This window comes from Cololabis saira, unplaced genomic scaffold (genome assembly GCF_033807715.1).
Source record: "Cololabis saira isolate AMF1-May2022 unplaced genomic scaffold, fColSai1.1 scf039, whole genome shotgun sequence".
In the NCBI taxonomy this organism is placed as follows: Eukaryota; Metazoa; Chordata; class Actinopteri; order Beloniformes; family Belonidae; genus Cololabis; species Cololabis saira.
Genome location: NW_026906203.1, coordinates 130,001 through 147,500, shown reverse-complemented (window position 1 = coordinate 147,500; position 17,500 = coordinate 130,001). Strand labels below are relative to the sequence as shown.

Genomic DNA, 17,500 nt, shown 5'->3' with positions numbered 1-17,500 from the left:
ATTAAGCGAGAGTGCTCTCTGCTGGTTGAACATGCTTACAGCACCTGGTATTCCCAGGCGGTCTCCCATCCAAGTACTAACCAGGCCCGACCCTGCTTAGCTTCCGAGATCAGACGAGATCGGGCGCATCCAGGCTGGTATGGCCATAAGCAGAAGCTGCAGCTTGAAATACCTCTTATATGGAGTTGAAGATAAGTCATAGAATATAAGTCATTGATTTGTTGGTTTTATTTGTTGGAATTAAAGTGCCTTAACCATGTGCAAAACACTTTAGGACGTGAGCTGTCGCTGTTACCACGTTGAAATATGTGTGGGTAGATTAAGCGAGAGCGCTCTCTGCTGGTTGAAAAAGCTTACAGCACCTGGTATTCCCAGGCGGTCTCCCATCCAAGTACTAACCAGGCCCGACCCTGCTTAGCTTCCGAGATCAGACGAGATCAGGCGCATCCAGGCTGGTACGGCCGTAAGCAGAATCTGCTGCTTGAAATACCTCTTATATGGAGTTGAAGATAAGTCATAGAATATAAGTCCTTGATTTGTTGGTTTTATTTGTTGGAGTTAAAGTGCCTTAACCATGTGCAAAACACTTTAGGACGTGAGCTGTCGCTGTTACCACGTTGAAATATGTGTGGGTAGATTAAGCGAGAGCGCTCTCTGCTGGTTGAAAAAGCTTACAGCACCTGATATTCCCAGGCGGTCTCCCATCCAAGTACTAACCAGGCCCGACCCTGCTTAGCTTCCGAGATCAGACAAGATCGGGCGCATCCAGGCTGGTATGGCCGTAAGCAGAAGCTGCTGCTTGAAATACCTCTTATATGGAGTTGAAGATAAGTCATATAATATAAGTCATTGATTTGTTGGTGATAATAATTTAGAAGCGCTTATTTGTTGGAGTTAAAGTGCCTTAACCATGTGAAAAACACTTTTGGACGTGAGCTGTCGCTGTTACCACGTTGAAATATGTGTGGGTAGATTAAGCGAGAGCGCTCTCTGCTGGTTGAAAAAGCTTACAGCACCTGGTATTCCCAGGCGGTCTCCCATCCAAGTACTAACCAGGCCCGACCCTGCTTAGCTTCCGAGATCAGACGAGATCTGGCGCATCCAGGCTGGTATGGCCGTAAGCAGAAGCTGCAGCTTGAAATACCTCTTATATGTAGTTGAAGATAAGTCATAGAATATAAGTCATTGATTTGTTGGTTTTATTTGTTGGAGTTAAAGTGCCTTAACCATGTGCAAAACACTTTTGGACGTGAGCTGTCGCTCTTACCACGTTGAAATATGTGTGGGTAGATTAAGCGAGAGTGCTCTCTGCTGGTTGAAAAAGCTTACAGCACCTGGTATTCCCAGGCGGTCTCCCATCCAAGTACTAACCAGGCCCGACCCTGCTTAGCTTCCGAGATCAGACGAGATCGGGCGCATCCAGGCTGGTATGGCCGTAAGCAGAAGCTGCTGCTTGAAATACTTCTTATATGGAGTTGAAGATAAGTCATATAATACAAGTCATTGATTTGTTGGTGATAATAATTTAGAAGCGCTTATTTGTTGGAGTTAAAGTGCCTTAACCATGTGAAAAACACTTTTGGACGTGAGCTGTCGCTGTTACCACGTTGAAATATGTGTGGGTAGATTAAGCGAGAGTGCTCTCTGCTGGTTGAACATGCTTACAGCACCTGGTATTCCCAGGCGGTCTCCCATCCAAGTACTAACCAGGCCCGACCCTGCTTAGCTTCCGAGATCAGACGAGATCGGGCGCATCCAGGCTGGTATGGCCATAAGCAGAAGCTGCAGCTTGAAATACCTCTTATATGGAGTTGAAGATAAGTCATAGAATATAAGTCATTGATTTGTTGGTTTTATTTGTTGGAATTAAAGTGCCTTAACCATGTGCAAAACACTTTAGGACGTGAGCTGTCGCTGTTACCACGTTGAAATATGTGTGGGTAGATTAAGCGAGAGCGCTCTCTGCTGGTTGAAAAAGCTTACAGCACCTGGTATTCCCAGGCGGTCTCCCATCCAAGTACTAACCAGGCCCGACCCTGCTTAGCTTCCGAGATCAGACGAGATCAGGCGCATCCAGGCTGGTACGGCCGTAAGCAGAATCTGCTGCTTGAAATACCTCTTATATGGAGTTGAAGATAAGTCATAGAATATAAGTCCTTGATTTGTTGGTTTTATTTGTTGGAGTTAAAGTGCCTTAACCATGTGCAAAACACTTTAGGACGTGAGCTGTCGCTGTTACCACGTTGAAATATGTGTGGGTAGATTAAGCGAGAGCGCTCTCTGCTGGTTGAAAAAGCTTACAGCACCTGATATTCCCAGGCGGTCTCCCATCCAAGTACTAACCAGGCCCGACCCTGCTTAGCTTCCGAGATCAGACAAGATCGGGCGCATCCAGGCTGGTATGGCCGTAAGCAGAAGCTGCTGCTTGAAATACCTCTTATATGGAGTTGAAGATAAGTCATATAATATAAGTCATTGATTTGTTGGTGATAATAATTTAGAAGCGCTTATTTGTTGGAGTTAAAGTGCCTTAACCATGTGAAAAACACTTTTGGACGTGAGCTGTCGCTGTTACCACGTTGAAATATGTGTGGGTAGATTAAGCGAGAGCGCTCTCTGCTGGTTGAAAAAGCTTACAGCACCTGGTATTCCCAGGCGGTCTCCCATCCAAGTACTAACCAGGCCCGACCCTGCTTAGCTTCCGAGATCAGACGAGATCTGGCGCATCCAGGCTGGTATGGCCGTAAGCAGAAGCTGCAGCTTGAAATACCTCTTATATGTAGTTGAAGATAAGTCATAGAATATAAGTCATTGATTTGTTGGTTTTATTTGTTGGAGTTAAAGTGCCTTAACCATGTGCAAAACACTTTTGGACGTGAGCTGTCGCTCTTACCACGTTGAAATATGTGTGGGTAGATTAAGCGAGAGCGCTCTCTGCTGGTTGAAAATCCTTACAGCACCTGGTATTCCCAGGCGGTCTCCCATCCAAGTACAAACCAGGCCCGACCCTGCTTAGCTTCCGAGATCAGACGAGATCGGGCGCATCCAGGCTGGTATGGCCATAAGCTGAAGCTGCAGCTTGAAATACTTCTTATATGGAGTTGAAGATAAGTCATATAATACAAGTCATTGATTTGTTGGTGATAATAATTTAGAAGCGCTTATTTGTTGGAGTTAAAGTGCCTTAACCATGTGAAAAACACTTTTGGACGTGAGCTGTCACTGTTACCACGTTGAAATATGTGTGGGTAGATTAAGCGAGAGTGCTCTCTGCTGGTTGAAAATGCTTACAGCACCTGGTATTCCCAGGCGGTCTCCCATCCAAGTACTAACCAGGCCCGACCCTGCTTAGCTTCCGAGATCAGACGAGATCGGACACATCCAGGCTGGTATGGCCTTACAGTTTTTCACAATTGTTAACACACAAAAAACGAAAACTTGGCACAATTTGCACAACCATCACTTTATGTACCTAATCAATCAACACAATTTACACTACATCACACTCCCTTATCTGCATTAGACTCTGACTTTCCTTCTTTACACTCTGTTGTCAATTTTACACAACCTTGTTGTCAAAACACTACACACAGTGTTTAGTTGTTGGACACACTTATCACATCAAATCTCAAAGCATCAACCTACAACACACCTTGTTGTCAAAACACTACACACAGTGTTCAGTCGTTGCAAACACTTCTCACATAAAATCACAAAGCATCAATCTACAACACACACATAATCAAATCTCAAAACATCCACGTCTGGTGAGCCATTTGCAATCAGGACTGCACTATCAAAGGGCCTTGAGAGCAATGTTTTGTTTGGTGAACAATGGAGAACCAGAGAAGAAGAGGGTTGAGAGTGAGAGGAGAACGACATAGATGAGTAGGTAGACAGAGAGAAGGAGGCGGAGGACAAGGAGAAGATCAAGGTGGAGGAGGAGGGAGAGGAAGAGGAGGACAAGGTGGAGGAGGACAAGGAGAAGAACAAGGTGGAGGAGGAGGAGCAGGAGGAGGAGGAGGGAGAGGAAGAGGAAGAGGAGAAGAACAAGGTGGAGGAGGAGGTGGAGGGAGAGGAAGAGGAAGAGGAGAAGAACAAGGTGGAGGAGGAGGTGGATGAGGCCCTCTGGCCAGATAGAAACCAGAGGCATGATGGAGGGGGGGTTTGAGCAGGCCAGTTCACAGTACATTTACGTCCAAAAGTAGGCCTACACAGTAATCTTCCAAAAAGATAAATTGATTATTCTCAATAGTCATTGACATCCATGTGTGTTCCATTTCTATGATTGTGTTTTCAGTTTTGCACTTCATTGTGCTGTGAATGCTTGGTGTGTGTGCAGTAAATGCTTAGTTGTGTGTACCAAATGAATGGTATGTGTGTATCATTTGAAAATATGGCTGTGTGTACCAAATGAAAACATGAGCTCCATTTTGGGAACAGTTAAGAGATTTGATGGAAAAGAGTCTTCCTGGAGAAGAAGTTACAGGGTTTAGCATTTTGTGTGTGATGTTTTTAGTTTTGTGTGTGCAGTTTTGAGAATGCCGTTAGGTTGTGAAAAACGTGTGTTAGCAATTGTGAAAAACTGTAAGCAGAAGCTGCAGCTTGAAATACCTCTGATATGGAGTTGAAGATAAGTCATAGAATATAAGTCATTGATTTGTTGGTTTTATTTGTTGGAGTTACAGTTTTTTCTGAATCCTTAAGTACATTTTTTGCAACATTGGCTACTTTTGCTAAACTCTACACACAAATGAGAAAACCTTTCACCAAATTATCAAAACTTTATAGTTCTCTTGCAAAAGCAAACACAGCTTGATTAACTCTTCACACCTTAGTAAAAGTGGTGTTTCCATATCAGACAGTAAACACATGCCATCATTTACTAAGCACATAATGTGCCAACTACACACTGATGGTATGAATACAAAACACATCTGGCTTTTGCTTTTTCTGTGCACAAGGTGGCTAGGTCAGTTTGAGGTCATACTTTTGTCATAGTTCTGTAAACACACAGGGATCCAAACTTCAAGTATTGGTGTTTATTCACACTCGTCAAAACAAAGACACAGCACAGAACACAAAATAATACATTCACAAAAAAAAGACAATCAGCCTACATAATAATAATAATAATAATGACTTGGATTTATATAGCGCCCTTCAAGGCACCCAGAGCGCTTTACAGAGATCATTATTCATTCATACACATTCTCACCGGTGGTGGTAAGCTACAATTTGTAGCCACAGCTGCCCTGGGGCAGACTGACGGAAGCGTGGCTGCCATATCGTGCCTAACGGCCCCTCCGACCACCACCAACATTCACACACATTCAAACACATTCACACGGGGCAAGGTGGGTAAGGTGTCTTGCCCAAGGACACTACGACAGCAAACTGGGACAGAGCGGGATTCGAACCTCCGACCTTCCGATCATTGGACGACCCGCTCTGCCACCTGAGCTACTGCCGCTACATCATGCCGTCTCTCTGGGTCCGGCCACAAAATCTCATCCACATCGCATGCGATGTCCTCCAGTCCAAGGCACCGGGGAAAATACCTCCTTGCATGCCGTATCCAGGCCTGACATGATGCCTGCTCAATATCTCCACATGCCTCCTCCATTGCTTGTAAAAGGGCTGCGTGTTGATGGGGAAGGCGGTCGTGGACTTTCCAGCACCGGGCAGAAAAGAACTCTTCAATTGGATTTACAGTAAGAATGGAGAGTATGGGGGAGGTTGAGTGCCATGAAGAGTGGGTGATCAGTAAACCAGTTGCGGACCAAAGCAGCCCTATGGAAACTAACATTGTCCCATATGATGACATATCGGGTCTGCTCTGGCCCTTCCTCTTCCCCCTCCTCGTCCTCCTCTTGCTGCTCCTTGTCCTCTTCCTCTAACTTCCTCTAAACCTCTCGCTTCTTCACCTCCACGTCCTCTCCCTCTTGCTTCTTCACCTCCATGTCCTCTTCCTCAAACTCCTTCACTTCCACGTCCTCTCCCTCTTGCTTCTTCACCTCCATGTCCTCTTCCTCCAACTCCTCTGATTCTTACTCTTCTTGCTCCTTCCATTGTACTCCACACAGACAGCTTACCTGTGGCTTATTCATAGTGCTTAGGCTGATTGCAAAGTGAACTAATTCTCTAAAATTGTTTTCACATGTGAAAGTGTGCCAGACAGTTGGAAAAATAGTGTAAATAATAGCCATACATGTGTATAATTTTGCTAGGAGTGTTTTGGAAATTTGGCAATTGAGTGTAAGCAGTGAATTGTGCCTACAGTTTTGTAAAGTGTGTGTTACAAAATTACAAACTGAGTGCAAAGCAGTATTTGTGCTTTTAGTTTGGCTAGCTCAGTGAGTGGTTTTGCTATGTGTGTTAATAGTTTTAGAAATTGTGCTACAAGAACATAATTAGCGCCTAAGCTTTCAGAAAAAACTGTAAGGTGCCTTAACCATGTGCAAAACACTTTAGGACGTGAGCTGTCGCTCTTACCACGTTGAAATATGCGTGGGTAGATTAAGCGAGAGCGCTCTCTGCTGGTTGAAAATGCTTACAGCACCTGGTATTCCCAGGCGGTCTCCCATCCAAGTACTAACCAGGCCCGACCCTGCTTAGCTTCCGAGATCAGACGAGATCGGGCTCATCCAGGCTGGTATGGCCGTAAGCAGAAGCTGCAGCTTGAAATACCTCTTATATGGAGTTGAAGATAAGTCATAGAATATAAGTCATTACAGTTTTTTCTGAAAGCTTAGGCGCTAATTATGTTCTTGTAGCACAATTTCTAAAACTATTAACACACATAGCAAAACCACTCACTGAGTTAGCGAAATTAAAAGCACAAATACTGCTTTGCACTCAGTTTGTAATTTTGTAACACACACTTTTCAAAACTGTAGGCACAATTCACTGCTTACACTCAATTGCCAAATTTCCAAAACACTCCTAGCAAAATTATACACATGTATGGCTATTATTTACACTATTTTGCCAACTGTCTGGCACACTTTCACATGTGAAAACAATTTTAGAGAATTAGTTCACTTTGCAATCAGCGTAAGCACTATAAATAAGCCACAGGTAAGCTGTCTGTGTGGAGTACAATGGAAGGAGCAAGAAGAGTAAGAATCAGAGGAGGCCGAGGAAGAGGACGTGGAGGTAAAGAAGCAAGAGGTTTAGAGGAAGTTAGAGGAAGAGGACAAGGAGCAGCAAGAGGAGGACGAGGAGGGGGAAGAGGAAGGGCCAGAGCAGACCTGATATGTCATCATATGGGACAATGTTAGTTTCCATAGGGCTGCTTTGGTCCGCAACTGGTTTACCGATCACCCACTCTTCATGGCACTCAACCTCCCCCATACTCTCCATTCTTAGTGTAAATCCAATTGAAGAGTTCTTTTCTGTCTGGCGCTGGAAAGTCCACGACCGCCTTCCCCATCAACACGCAGCCCTTTTACAAGCAATGGAGGAGGCATGTGGAGATATTGAGCAGGCATCATGTCAGGCCTGCAAGGAGGTATTTTCCCCGGTGCCTTGGACTGGAGGACATCGCATGCCATGTGGATGAGATTTTGTGGCCGGACCCAGAGAGACGGCATGATGTAGGCTGATTGTCTTTTTTTTGTGAATGTATTATTTTGTGTTCTGTGCTGTGTCTTTGTTTTGACGAGTGTGAATAAACACCAATACTTGAAGTTTGGATCCCTGTGTGTTTACAGAACTATGACAAAAGTATGACCTCAAACTGACCTAGCCACCTTGTGCACAGAAAAAGAAAAAAGCCAGATGTGTTTTGTATTCATACCATTAGTGTGTAGTTGGCACATTATGTGCTTAGTAAATGATGGCATGTGTTTACTGTCTGATAATAAAACACCATTTTTACTAAGGTGTGTAGAGTTAATCAAACTGTGTTTGATTTTGCAAGAGAACTATAACGTTTTGATAATTTGGTGAAAGGTTTTCTCATTTGTGTGTAGAGTTTAGCAAAAATAGCCAATGTTGCAAAAAATGTACTTAAGGATTCAGAAAAAACTGTAATTTGTTGGTTTTATTTGTTGGAGTTAAAGTGCCTTAACCATGTGCAAAACACTTTAGGACGTGAGCTGTCGCTGTTACCACATTGAAATATGTGTGGGCAGATTAAGCGAGAGCGCTCTCTGCTGGTTGAAAAAGCTTACAGCACCTGGTATTCCCAGGCGGTCTACCATCCAAGTACTAACCAGGCCCGACCCTGCTTAGCTTCAGAGATCAGACGAGATCGGGCGCATCCAGGCTGGTATGGCCGTAAGCAGAAGCTGCAGCTTGAAATACCTCTGATATGGAGTTGAAGATAAGTCATAGAATATAAGTCATTGATTTGTTGGTTTTATTTGTTGGAGTTAAAGTGCCTTAACCATGTGCAAAACACTTTAGGACGTGAGCTGTCGCTCTTACCACGTTGAAATATGTGTGGGTAGATTAAGCGAGAGCGCTCTCTGCTGGTTGAAAAAGCTTACAGCACCTGGTATTCCCAGGCGGTCTCCCATCCAAGTACTAACCAGGCCCGAGCCTGCTTAGCTTCCGAGATCAGACGAGATCGGGCGCATCCAGGCTGGTATGGCCGTAAGCTGAAGCTGCAGCTTGAAATACCTCTTATATGGAGTTGAAGATAAGTCATAGAATATAAGTCCTTTATTTGTTGGTTTTATTTGTTGGAGTTAAAGTGCCTTAACCATGTGCAAAACACTTTAGGACGTGAGCTGTCGCTCTTACCATGTTGAAATATGTGTGGGTAGATTAAGCGAGAGCGCTCTCTGCTGGTTGAAAAAGCTTACAGCACCTGGTATTCCCAGGCGGTCTCCCATCCAAGTACTAACCAGGCCCGACCCTGCTTAGCTTCCGAGATCAGACGAGATCGGGCGCATCTTTTTTTTTTGTCTTTTATTATGAAAATACATTTTCGTTAAAAAATATATTTTATATACATTCCTGCATACCAGACAAAAAATAAAACAATTTTTCTGCTACTTTTACACAAAGCCCTCTCTTCACTTTTTTATACTCTCCTATTTCAACAACAAAAAAAACAAAAAAAAACAAAAAAACAACTTATAATATTACAAACTTCAAACATATATCTCTATACACGCATGTGCAAAAATACACAAAAAACCATGTAACAAACCAGCAAAAAAAACCAAAACAGTACAACACATACCCCATACCCCTTATCACATGGAAGAAAACCTTCAATCACTCACTTCCGCTCCCCCAATCCCTCCACCCCCTCCCCCCCAATCCCATACCAATCTCTCCCTCTCGTCCACAGACACCAGCGTGTTCCCCCTCAAAAAGAGAGGGGCGAAACCTTCAATCCCACAGATGTATTTATAATTAATCTGTTTTTTCACTAAGCCCTTGAAAAACACCCAAATCGGTGCCACCCTCCCTTCAAACCGAGCCACATTCCTTCTGGCTTTGATGGCCCACCGTGCATGGCTCAGTAAAAATTTGCACAGCCCACTATTTTCCACCCTGCTCTTCTCCCAAATCCCAAATAACACAAATTTGTCCCACCCATCCTCCATCTCCCATTCCATGTTCAACTTGTCCACCATACAGGTTTTCAGTCTCTTAAAAAACGGCCGTAATCTCACGCACTCCACATACATGTGTCTAATATCCTCATCCTTCTCCTTACAGACATCACACATCCTCCCGACCTCCCTGTCAAACTGGTGCATGACCACATTCGTAAAAATCTTCCTATGTCGTAGTTTAAAATCATTATCCTCGGCTTCAATGCTGTTTTCTTTAATCTTCCATTTCCCCCACACTTGTTTTATGTTCAGAGTCCCATCTGCCCTGCACCAGTTCTCCAGGGAAGCCGGGAGTTTCACCACCTGTTTCACAAACATTCTGTATAGCTGTTTCACTTTCACTCCCTCCAAAGTCACCCATTCCCCCCCCCTCTCTATATACAACATCGGTACCCTCCCGGTCCTATTCACTACCACCTCTGTGTCTATTTTCTCCCTCCACCTTCCCGGTATGCTCTGTTTCACTAATTCGTAGTCCTTCCTTACCTGCTCTAAACTTATTCTATCATTGTATTCATGCACACATTCGTAAATGGCTGTAGCCGACAAAAAACCTGGCACCACTTCATACATGACATGTTTTATTTGCATGAGTCCCGCTTCCACAAAGTATTTTGGCTTTAGTGGCTGTCCTTCATGTTTGATGTTCCCGTTGCCAAACAATGGCACCTCTCTAATGGTCTCCAGATCTGTGCAGTCCCACCTCGCGTTTTTCAGCAGCTCTGCCTGTGCAGCCAGGATCTCTCTATAGAACTGCGGGAGTCCTGCCGTCAGGTAAGCGTTTGTCTGCATTAGCATTGCAAACTCATTTCCCAGCTTCCTCTTTAAAAAAAACCCCATCACCTTCTTCCAGCAGTGCTCTCCCTCCCCATACAAGAAAGCCCTCCCCCGTTTTATTCTTAAAGCCTTCTTTTTGCTCTCTATGTCAACTAATTTCAAACCTCCCTGCTCATACCCCCCAATCAAGGTTGCTCTCGCTATTCTACTTTTCTTCCCACCCCATATAAAACCCCCCATCAGTTCATTCAATTTCTTCACCACCCATTCTGGCACTTCTAGCACCTCCATTACATAAACCATTTTTGAAAACAAAAGACTATTCACCACCACCACCCGCCCTTTAACCGTCAGTCGCCTCAGCTTCCAAAAATTCAGCACCCTCTGTATTTTATTCAGTACCTCTGACCATGTTTCATCCCTCACCCCCTCCATCCCCACATATATCCCGAGAACCTTCATCCTGTGCTCCTGTACCTTGAATGGTACTCCCCCACTTGCCACTACCCCATTTAAAAACATGATTTCTGACTTTAACATATTTATTCTTGCACCTGATGCCTTCCCATATATTTCCACCAATTCCACCACCCTTTTTATACTTGCCATATCCCTTACAGTCACCGTTGTGTCATCCGCGTATTGCTGTATTTTACTAAGACCACCCCCACCTTGTACCTCAATCCCTCTTATTTCTCCATCCCTTTTAATCATACATGCCAAGGGCTCTGCCACCACCGTGTATAAGAGTGCTGACATCGGACACCCCTGCCTAACTGACCTCCCTAATTTGAAGACTTCCGTTAAAACACCATTCACTTTCACCCTCCCCACCGCATGTCTGTACATCAATTTTAACCATCCTCTAAACCTCTCACCATATCCCACCCGCTCTAGAACTCCCCACATAAAATCGTGCTCCACCCTATCAAACGCTTTATTAAAATCTAAAGCCAACATAATCCCCTCCTCTCCCGATGCCCTCAAATATTCCACCATCCCTTTAATATTCAGAATTGTGTCTGCAATATCCCTATCCGGCACACTGTAGGCTTGTGTTATTGGAACGATTGATTTTAAAGTATATTTTAGTCTGTTTGCAAAAACTTTCATTAACACCTTGTAGTCTGTATTCAGTAGTGTGATTGGCCTGTAGTTCCCCAGATCATCAGCCTGCCCCTTCTTGAAGATCAGAGTAATTATCCCCATTGTGAATGATTCTGGTACTGTCTGGCGTCTTTCCATTTCTCTAAAAACTGCATGTAAAATCGGCCCCATCAGTTCTTTAAACGCTTTGTAGAAATTGGCTGTTAGGCCATCACTACCAGGACTCCTATTCATACTCAAAGCAGCAATTGCCTGTTCTATTTCCTCTGCTGTGATGTCACTGTCACATTCATCCCTCTCCTCTTCTGTTACACTCACAGTCACACTCTCCAGCACATCTTTCATCACTCTCTCATCCACTCCCTCGCTAGTAAACATCCTCCCGTAAAAATCATGCACACCTCCCAAAATCCCCACTAGGTCTGTCTTCAACCCACCCCCCTCAGTCCTTACTCCCCTGATAAAACATTTCTGTTGTTTCTGTTTCTCCATCCTCAAAAAAAAACCAGTGTTCCTTTCCCCCTCTACGGCATATCTCGCCCTGCTCCGCACAATCGCACCTTCACATTTCATTCTCTCTATCTCCTTTAGTTCAGCATGACAGCTCACCACAGCTTCTTCACTTATAACCTCGGCAGCATTTAAACGTGTGATTTCTCTTCTAAGGAACTTTTCTCTCTCTTTCTTTTTGAAATTCCTCCTTGCTGCGTGTTTCATACTTATCTTCCTGATTCTTTTCTTTAAATTTTCCCATCCCTCTAACACCTCCCCACCATTCAACCATTGTGAGCTGTCATGCTGAATAATCTCTTTCATTCTTTTTTTAAAGTCACCATCCTCCAGTAGTTTGGCATTGAAATGCCACAAACCCCCTCCCTTACCCCCCTCCCTCCTACCCAGTTCAAGATGTACCGTTGTGTGGTCACTGAGACACGTAACCTTATATTCCATATTCATGACCAAATCATAATACTTTTCTTTTATCAAAATTAAATCAATACGGCTCTGTTTCAAACATTCATTCGACATTTGTGTTCTGGAGAACACTTTCCCCTCAGGATTCTTCTGCCTCCACACGTCCCACATATGATAGTTCCTCATTATTTCACTCAGTATTCCTCTTGAGGCATCATTTCGAAATTTCCCACTGTCCCTGATGTCTAATCTACTCATCTTGACATTAAAATCCCCCAACACAAAATCACTGGTCCCCATAAAGCCTTCGTACTTCTGGAAAAAGAGTCCTCTCTCCCTCGAGTCATTTGGTGCATAAACATTTGCTAACGAAAAAGAAACTCCTCTAAATTCAAACAAAATCTTTATAAACCTCCCCCCATTGTCATTTTGCACAAGACTTGATTTTAGCCCCTCCTTCAACAAAATTGCCACCCCCCCCACATTGTCATCTGTCCTGCTCGCATACACCGAGCCCTTCCACATTGCCTTACAGGTGTCGATCATCCGTCCATCCCAGTGCGTCTCCTGTATGCAAATAATATCCGCTGCACATATATTCAACATTTTTTCCAGTTTGTCTGGGTTCTTCAGTCCGTTCGCATTCTGCGAAATTATGTGCAGGCCGCTCAACATTGAGGATAAATGAAAAAGGAAAAGTCCAAACACTGCTGTCATCCTAATCATTTATCCATGTCATCCCTCTCCCTTCCCTCCCCCCTCTTTCATCAATTTCTTTGTTTTAGTACCCTCACACAAGTCTGTGAGTTCAGCGCTCACCTCCCGCGAAGTCTTCCTTCTTTCTTTTATCCTTCCTCTCGTCTCGACGCTGCTCTGGCTGCGAGAGCGCCAGCTGCCAGCTCGCTCGATTCCTCGCCGTCCTCTCCTCCCTCTCTCTACCGCTTCCTCACTCCGTCCTCCCGCCGTCGTCGGTCGCTTGTCCTCATCCTCTCCCGACCCGTCCTCCTCGATCTCCTTCTCCGTCTCCATCTCGCTCTCATCCAACTCGTGCACGCCTTCCTCGATCTCATGCGCGCATCCCTCCAGCTGCTCCAGCCTGCGTTCTCCGCCCGCGCCATTCTCCGTCTTCTCTTTCTCCTCCTCCGCTCCCGTCTGCAAGCAGACGCAGGTGTCCTCCGCTCTCTTGCAGCCCCTGCACGTTTCCACCGTGCACTCGCGTGCGTAATGTCCATGTTTCTTACATTTGTGGCAGGTGAAATCAGGACACTCTCTTACAATGTGCCCCGGTTGGAGACAGAGCCTGCACACCCTTTCCTGCCGATCGTGCAGTACTCTAAAGTACTCTGCCCCTTCAATGGTCTCAAACTTGGTTGAGTATGGCAGAGACGTGACCGTGTCCGTGTATCTCACTTTTAAATATCTCGTACCATCAAAAACCTGCGTCCCCGCCCATTTCCGCCGTCTGATGTGGGATGCAGGCATTACTCCCCAATGTCTCAGCTTTTCAGTGATCTGTCCATCCGTTATATACACGGGCAGCATTAGGAAGGAAACAATCCTCGTGTCCTTTTCCACCTCAGACGCAATCACGTTTGACTGCCTTAATTTAAATCCATCCAGCAGTCTTGATTTCCCTTTGGGATTCCCCATCGAGATTTCCCACTTTTTTCCGCCTTTCTGCCTGCACCCCACCACACGTCCACATGTCCCATCAATAGCTTTGAGCAGCTCAATCGTTGTGATTTCATCCGGCCCCTCGATCTCCACCGTGACCACCAGCGCTCTGTCCTCCGCCTCCACTCCGCTCCTCTCTCCCTGCTTGTCTCTTTCATCCACCGCCATTTGCCGCGGACCTGCTCTCTCTCCGTCCACTTTGTCCGTCCGTCGTCTGCCTTCCATCGATCCATTCGTACCGTCCTTCTCCATTCTCCTATTCTCCACCTCCGCCGGCATCGCCGTCACCGATGCTGCCGACGGCCTCCTTCCGTCTCCCTGCATCGTCCTCTCGCTGCCAGCATTTGGCATGATCCTCTCCACCTCATCTCCTCTTTTATCCGCCATCTCCACCTTAAAGGTCTGGAGACTGACCCCCGTGCAGCGAAAAGCTGCCGGGGGGAGCCTTCTCTTTTCCACAGCTTCCTCTCTGCCTGTGTTCCACTCTCCACACTCCACAATCCACACCGACCGCGCCCTGCACACAATCACTGCCAGCTGCACCAGTGCCTCGTTAGCAAAGGGGCAGGTCCAGGCTGGTATGGCCGTAAGCTGAAGCTGCAGCTTGAAATACTTCTTATATGGAGTTGAAGATAAGTCATACAAAAAAGTCATTGATTTGTTGGTCATAATAATTTAGAAGCGCATATTTGTTGGAGTTAAAGTGCCTTAACCATGTGCAAAACACTTTAGGACGTGAGCTGTCGCTGTTACCACGTTGAAATATGTGTGGGTAGATTAAGCGAGAGCGCTCTCTGCTGGTTGAAAAAGCTTACAGCACCTGGTATTCCCAGGCGGTCTCCCATCCAAGTACTAACCAGGCCCGACCCTGCTTAGCTACCGAGATCAGACGAGATCGGGCGCATCCAGGCTGGTATGGCCGTAAGCAGAAGCTGCAGCTTGAAATACCTCTTATATGGAGTTGAAGATAAGTCATAGAATATAAGTCATTGATTTGTTGGTTTTATTTGTTGGAGTTAAAGTGCCTTAACCATGTGCAAAACACTTCAGGACGTGAGCTGTCACTGTTACCACGTTGAAATATGTGTGGGTAGATTAAGCGAGAGCGCTCTCTGCTGGTTGAAGAAGCTTACAGCACCTGGTATTCCCAGACGGTCTCCCATCCAAGTACTAACCAGGCCCGACCCTGCTTAGCTTCCGATATCAGACGAGATCGGGCGCATCCAGTCTGGTATGGCCGTAAGCAGAAGCTGCAGCTTGAAATACCTCTTATATGGAGTTGAAGATAAGTCATAGAATATAAGTCATTGATTTGTTGGTTTTATTTGTTGGAGTTAAAGTGCCTTAACCATGTGCAAAACACTTTAGGACGTGAGCTGTCGCTCTTACCACGTTGAAATATGTGTGGGTAGATTAAGCGAGAGCGCTCTCTGCTGGTTGAAAAAGCTTACAGCACCTGGTATTCCCAGGCGGTCTCCCATCCAAGTACTAACCAGGCCCGACCCTGCTTAGCTTCCGAGATCAGACGAGATCGGGCGCATCCAGGCTGGTATGGCCGTAAGCTGAAGCTGCAGCTTGAAATACCTCTTATATGGAGTTGAAGATAAGTCATATAATATAAGTCATTGATTTGTTGGTGATAATAATTTAGAAGCACTTATTTGTTGGAGTTAAAGTGCCTTTACCATGTGCAAAACACTTTAGGACGTGAGCTGTCGCTCTTACCACGTTGAAATATGTGTGGGTAGATTAAGCGAGAGCGCTCTCTGCTGGTTGAAAAAGCTTACAGCACCTGGTATTCCCAGGCGGTCTCCCATCCAAGTACTAACCAGGCCCGACCCTGCTTAGCTTCCGAGATCAGATGAGATCGGGCGCATCCAGGCTGGTATGGCCGTAAGCTGAAGCTGCAGCTTGAAATACCTCTTATATGGAGTTGAAGATAAGTCATAGAATATAAGTCATTGATTTGTTGGTTTTATTTGTTGGAGTTAAAGTGCCTTAACCATGTGCAAAACACTTCAGGACGTGAGCTGTCGCTGTTACCACGTTGAAATATGTGTGGGTAGATTAAGCGAGAGCGCTCTCTGCTGGTTGAAAAAGCTTACAGCACCTGGTATTCCCAGACGGTCTCCCATCCAAGTACTAACCAGGCCCGACCCTGCTTAGCTTCCGATATCAGACGAGATCGGGCGCATCCAGGCTGGTATGGCCGTAAGCAGAAGCTGCAGCTTGAAATACCTCTTATATGGAGTTGAAGATAAGTCATAGAATATAAGTCATTGATTTGTTGGTTTTATTTGTTGGAGTTAAAGTGCCTTAACCATGTGCAAAACACTTTAGGACGTGAGCTGTCGCTCTAACCACGTTGAAATATGTGTGGGTAGATTAAGCGAGAGCGCTCTCTGCTGGTTGAAAATGCTTACAGCACCTGGTATTCCCAGGCGGTCTCCCATCCAAGTACTAACCAGGCCCAACCCTGCTTGGCTTCCGAGATCAGACGAGATCGGGCGCATCCAGGCTGGTATGGCCGTAAGCTGAAGCTGCAGCTTGAAATACCTCTTATATGGAGTTGAAGATAAGTCATAGAATATAAGTCATTGATTTGTTGGTTTTATTTGTTGGAGTTAAAGTGCCTTAACCATGTGCAAAACACTTTAGGACGTGAGCTGTCGCTGTTACCACTTTGAAATATGTGTGGGTAGATTAAGCGAGAGCGCTCTCTGCTGGTTGAAAAAGCTTACAGCACCTGGTATTCCCAGGCGGTCTCCCATCCAAGTACTAACCAGGCCCGACCCTGCTTAGCTTCCGAGATCAGACAAGATTGGGCGCATCCAGGCTGGTATGGCCGTAAGCAGAAGCTGCAGCTTAAAATACCTCTGATATGGAGTTGAAGATAAGTCATAGAATATAAGTCATTGATTTGTTGGTTTTATTTGTTGGAGTTAAAGTGCCTTAACCATGTGCAAAACACTTTAGGACGTGAGCTGTCGCTCTTACCACGTTGAAATATGTGTGGGTAGATTAAGCGAGAGCGCTCTCTGCTGGTTGAAAAAGCTTACAGCACCTGGTATTCCCAGACGGTCTCCCATCCAAGTACTAACCAGGCCCGACCCTGCTTAGCTTCCGATATCAGACGAGATCGGGCACATCCAGGCTGGTATGGCCGTAAGCAGAAGCTGCAGCTTGAAATACCTCTTATATGGAGTTGAAGATAAGTCATAGAATATAAGTCATTGATTTGTTGGTTTTATTTGTTGGAGTTAAAGTGCCTTAACCATGTGCAAAACACTTTAGGACGTGAGCTGTCGCTCTAACCACGTTGAAATATGTGTGGGTAGATTAAGCGAGAGCGCTCTCTGCTGGTTGAAAATGCTTACAGCACCTGGTATTCCCAGGCGGTCTCCCATCCAAGTACTAACCAGGCCCGACCCTGCTTAGCTTCCGAGATC

General features: G+C 45.4%; 22 non-coding genes and 1 pseudogene across 22 annotated transcripts in view; all 23 read right to left on the bottom strand.

Annotated features, from left to right (window-relative positions):
* Positions 1-32: 32 nt before the first annotated feature.
* Positions 33-151, bottom strand: LOC133430977 (5S ribosomal RNA). Its single transcript, XR_009775379.1, has one exon. It is a non-coding gene; the product is annotated as a 5S ribosomal RNA (ribosomal RNA).
* A 199-nt stretch (positions 152-350) lies between these two features.
* Positions 351-469, bottom strand: LOC133431205 (5S ribosomal RNA). Its single transcript, XR_009775597.1, has one exon. It is a non-coding gene; the product is annotated as a 5S ribosomal RNA (ribosomal RNA).
* Positions 470-668: 199 nt separating this feature from the next.
* Positions 669-787, bottom strand: LOC133431253 (5S ribosomal RNA). Its single transcript, XR_009775642.1, has one exon. It is a non-coding gene; the product is annotated as a 5S ribosomal RNA (ribosomal RNA).
* A 217-nt stretch (positions 788-1,004) lies between these two features.
* LOC133431109 (5S ribosomal RNA) lies at positions 1,005-1,123 on the bottom strand. Its single transcript, XR_009775506.1, has one exon. It is a non-coding gene; the product is annotated as a 5S ribosomal RNA (ribosomal RNA).
* Positions 1,124-1,322: 199 nt separating this feature from the next.
* On the bottom strand, positions 1,323-1,441 carry LOC133430617 (5S ribosomal RNA). The gene has a single exon (XR_009775074.1). It is a non-coding gene; the product is annotated as a 5S ribosomal RNA (ribosomal RNA).
* Positions 1,442-1,658: 217 nt separating this feature from the next.
* On the bottom strand, positions 1,659-1,777 carry LOC133430976 (5S ribosomal RNA). The gene has a single exon (XR_009775378.1). It is a non-coding gene; the product is annotated as a 5S ribosomal RNA (ribosomal RNA).
* A 199-nt stretch (positions 1,778-1,976) lies between these two features.
* Positions 1,977-2,095, bottom strand: LOC133431204 (5S ribosomal RNA). The gene has a single exon (XR_009775596.1). It is a non-coding gene; the product is annotated as a 5S ribosomal RNA (ribosomal RNA).
* Positions 2,096-2,294: 199 nt separating this feature from the next.
* LOC133431252 (5S ribosomal RNA) lies at positions 2,295-2,413 on the bottom strand. Its single transcript, XR_009775641.1, has one exon. It is a non-coding gene; the product is annotated as a 5S ribosomal RNA (ribosomal RNA).
* Positions 2,414-2,630: 217 nt separating this feature from the next.
* On the bottom strand, positions 2,631-2,749 carry LOC133431108 (5S ribosomal RNA). Its single transcript, XR_009775505.1, has one exon. It is a non-coding gene; the product is annotated as a 5S ribosomal RNA (ribosomal RNA).
* A 199-nt stretch (positions 2,750-2,948) lies between these two features.
* Positions 2,949-3,067, bottom strand: LOC133430587 (5S ribosomal RNA). Its single transcript, XR_009775045.1, has one exon. It is a non-coding gene; the product is annotated as a 5S ribosomal RNA (ribosomal RNA).
* A 217-nt stretch (positions 3,068-3,284) lies between these two features.
* LOC133430766 (5S ribosomal RNA) lies at positions 3,285-3,403 on the bottom strand (annotated as a pseudogene).
* A 3,147-nt stretch (positions 3,404-6,550) lies between these two features.
* Positions 6,551-6,669, bottom strand: LOC133431166 (5S ribosomal RNA). Its single transcript, XR_009775561.1, has one exon. It is a non-coding gene; the product is annotated as a 5S ribosomal RNA (ribosomal RNA).
* A 1,501-nt stretch (positions 6,670-8,170) lies between these two features.
* On the bottom strand, positions 8,171-8,289 carry LOC133430544 (5S ribosomal RNA). The gene has a single exon (XR_009775006.1). It is a non-coding gene; the product is annotated as a 5S ribosomal RNA (ribosomal RNA).
* A 199-nt stretch (positions 8,290-8,488) lies between these two features.
* On the bottom strand, positions 8,489-8,607 carry LOC133430460 (5S ribosomal RNA). Its single transcript, XR_009774924.1, has one exon. It is a non-coding gene; the product is annotated as a 5S ribosomal RNA (ribosomal RNA).
* Positions 8,608-14,859: 6,252 nt separating this feature from the next.
* On the bottom strand, positions 14,860-14,978 carry LOC133430951 (5S ribosomal RNA). Its single transcript, XR_009775354.1, has one exon. It is a non-coding gene; the product is annotated as a 5S ribosomal RNA (ribosomal RNA).
* A 199-nt stretch (positions 14,979-15,177) lies between these two features.
* Positions 15,178-15,296, bottom strand: LOC133430631 (5S ribosomal RNA). Its single transcript, XR_009775087.1, has one exon. It is a non-coding gene; the product is annotated as a 5S ribosomal RNA (ribosomal RNA).
* A 199-nt stretch (positions 15,297-15,495) lies between these two features.
* On the bottom strand, positions 15,496-15,614 carry LOC133430606 (5S ribosomal RNA). The gene has a single exon (XR_009775063.1). It is a non-coding gene; the product is annotated as a 5S ribosomal RNA (ribosomal RNA).
* Positions 15,615-15,831: 217 nt separating this feature from the next.
* LOC133430843 (5S ribosomal RNA) lies at positions 15,832-15,950 on the bottom strand. The gene has a single exon (XR_009775252.1). It is a non-coding gene; the product is annotated as a 5S ribosomal RNA (ribosomal RNA).
* A 199-nt stretch (positions 15,951-16,149) lies between these two features.
* On the bottom strand, positions 16,150-16,268 carry LOC133431210 (5S ribosomal RNA). The gene has a single exon (XR_009775602.1). It is a non-coding gene; the product is annotated as a 5S ribosomal RNA (ribosomal RNA).
* Positions 16,269-16,467: 199 nt separating this feature from the next.
* Positions 16,468-16,586, bottom strand: LOC133430960 (5S ribosomal RNA). The gene has a single exon (XR_009775362.1). It is a non-coding gene; the product is annotated as a 5S ribosomal RNA (ribosomal RNA).
* Positions 16,587-16,785: 199 nt separating this feature from the next.
* On the bottom strand, positions 16,786-16,904 carry LOC133430630 (5S ribosomal RNA). Its single transcript, XR_009775086.1, has one exon. It is a non-coding gene; the product is annotated as a 5S ribosomal RNA (ribosomal RNA).
* Positions 16,905-17,103: 199 nt separating this feature from the next.
* On the bottom strand, positions 17,104-17,222 carry LOC133430537 (5S ribosomal RNA). The gene has a single exon (XR_009774999.1). It is a non-coding gene; the product is annotated as a 5S ribosomal RNA (ribosomal RNA).
* Positions 17,223-17,421: 199 nt separating this feature from the next.
* Positions 17,422-17,500, bottom strand: part of LOC133430679 (5S ribosomal RNA) — a 119-nt gene continuing 40 nt past the window's right edge. Inside the window, exon 1 of the ribosomal RNA XR_009775133.1 lies at positions 17,422-17,500. This exon is cut by the window's right edge and continues 40 nt beyond it. This is a non-coding gene — a ribosomal RNA (5S ribosomal RNA).